This window comes from Gekko japonicus, unplaced genomic scaffold, assembly GCF_001447785.1.
Source record: "Gekko japonicus isolate JY-2015 unplaced genomic scaffold, Gekko_japonicus_V1.1 scaffold866, whole genome shotgun sequence".
Taxonomy (NCBI): Eukaryota; Metazoa; Chordata; class Lepidosauria; order Squamata; family Gekkonidae; genus Gekko; species Gekko japonicus.
Window position 1 is genome coordinate 458,536 of NW_015168074.1, and position 2,228 is coordinate 460,763.

A 2,228-nucleotide genomic window follows, 5' to 3' on the forward strand; every position below is an offset into this window, starting at 1 on the left:
GTGCCGGAGACAGACTAGGCAAGAGGGCGTAGCTGAGGGGGAGCGCTCACACCTTGCCATGAAGGGTCCCGAGTTCATTTCCTGGTATGCCTGGTCCAAAAGCATCAGCTAAACTATGGACAGTTGGAGAAGAAAACAATGGATTAAAACCAAAGACTTGGTGCCAGACAGTTTCCTGTGTTCTGTGAAGACAGTATTTGAATGGACTTTCACCAGGAAAAACTAAATCATTGGATGTTTTCACAAATATAGATGACTAGGGGTTGCCTGCTGCTGGTGGGAGGACCCCCACCACTCCCCCGGCACTCAATAGGGCAGTGGGAAGAAAAGGAGAAGGGTGAAATGGCATCTGTTATTGCCACATCTCTTTTGGATGTGACATCACCAAGGCCTTGTAAGTCACCTGAAACTCTATGGTTACACAGCCAGAACTGATGTTTTCTACTGGTGGAATTTGTATGTTTGAGAACTAATGTTGCAGCATCAACAGATGGCATTTTGCAAAATCCAGCCCCTGACAGTCCCCCCCTCCGGGGAGCACTAGATCTTGGGTAGCAAACCTAGTTTGGGTTTGTTGGAAGAGGGTCAGAAATGAGAATTTGTGTAAGTAAATGCTACTATCTTTGGCCTTCCTTTAGACTGCAATTGCTCCTCAGCTGCTAGGCTCGGTGGCCCAATCTGTATCTTAGCATTTGCCCCGCTGTCTTACCGAACCCAGGCTGGAACAGAAATTCCCCTCTGCAATGCATGCCACTTTCACTTTGATCGATTGTCGGATTTTATGGCAGAGTCCAGACTGCAAACCGCTTTTCACTTGGTTTGCTCTCTCGGTTTTATGGTAGACATCTGCATAGATTTATGGCCGTTTTATGGCCATCCAGGTGTGACTCTGCAGTCAGTACGGGCGTTGGCCTGGGGTATCTGGATGTGGTTTTGAACTGCATCTTTTTTCTGTTCCAGTGTGGGTTTGGTAAAACAGTGGAGCAAATGGTAGATGCAGATTGGGCGTTGGTGTGGACCATCTCAGTTTCAATCACATTGTAGCTTCTGGGTCTTCTCTTTCTTCTCCGTGTCTTACCAGCTCAAAAGCAATCTTTTTTTTTTTTTAATAAGCTTTATTCGCTCCCCTAAAAAAGGGAGATATTTCACTAAAAATTAGAAACAGGGAAAGGTATAAAGAGGGACAAAGAAAAGAATGAGTGGTATTAGTATGTTAATCTGTTAAATCTTATTATAGTCCAATCAGAGAGTCCACATTTTTCTTCTTCATCAAGGCTTCTTCTTTTCTTATATAATGTTAACCAGGTAATTAGTAAGTTAGTATTGTCCTTCTGGTAGTTAAAATCAGTTTATTCTTCCCAAACACAGTCCACTTAAAGGAAAAAAGATAGCAGTTTTTAAGTTTTATAGCTCTTCCCGCTTTTATCTCTCAGGTTATAACCTGACGCTCCTCCTTCTTCCTTGTCCTTCACCTCCCCTTCCGAGCTGCTGTCTTCTACGCTTAACGTCGACATCCACTTGGCCAGTTCTGCACCTTCTTCTTTGCTGACATGCTTTTTCAAAAAGTCTTGAGCCTTGAAGATGGAGTCAATCTTCTCTCTTTTATCCTTGAACTTGAAAACCAGTCCTTCGGGTATCAGCCATTTATAATTTGTTTGGTGTTTTTGTAAGAAGGTGGTCAGTCCTTTGTATTCCTTTCTTTTCATTCTGATTTCAAATAGAATATCTTTCAAAATTCTGATTTGCTGATCCCCAATTTTTAGGGGTGTAGCTGATGTAAACTTTAAAATTTGATCTCTGAGACGTTGTTTTGAAAATTTCACCACCACTTCAGCTGGCAACTAGTTTTTCCTTGTATAGTTGGAATAGGCCCGATAGGCCAAGTCCATCTCATCTTTTATTTTATCCGCTTCAATGCCAACCAGTGGTGCAAGGGCAGTTGCTAATATATCTCTGAGGATCTCTCCATCTTCCTCTTTCAACCCCTGGAATCGGAGAATGAGGTTAGATTTTTCCATTTGAAGCATAAGCAGCTTATTATCTTGCCTTTCTTGATGCTTTTCCACTTTTTGGACCTTCTTCTTAACTATCTGTACATCTTCTGCTGATTGAAGGCATTTTTTTACAGTATCATCCATCTTCTCAGCTACCTCTGTTATCTTCTTTTGCTGTAATCCCAAAGCATCCTCAACAGAATCCAGTTTCTTATTTATTTTTTGCAGTTCTGC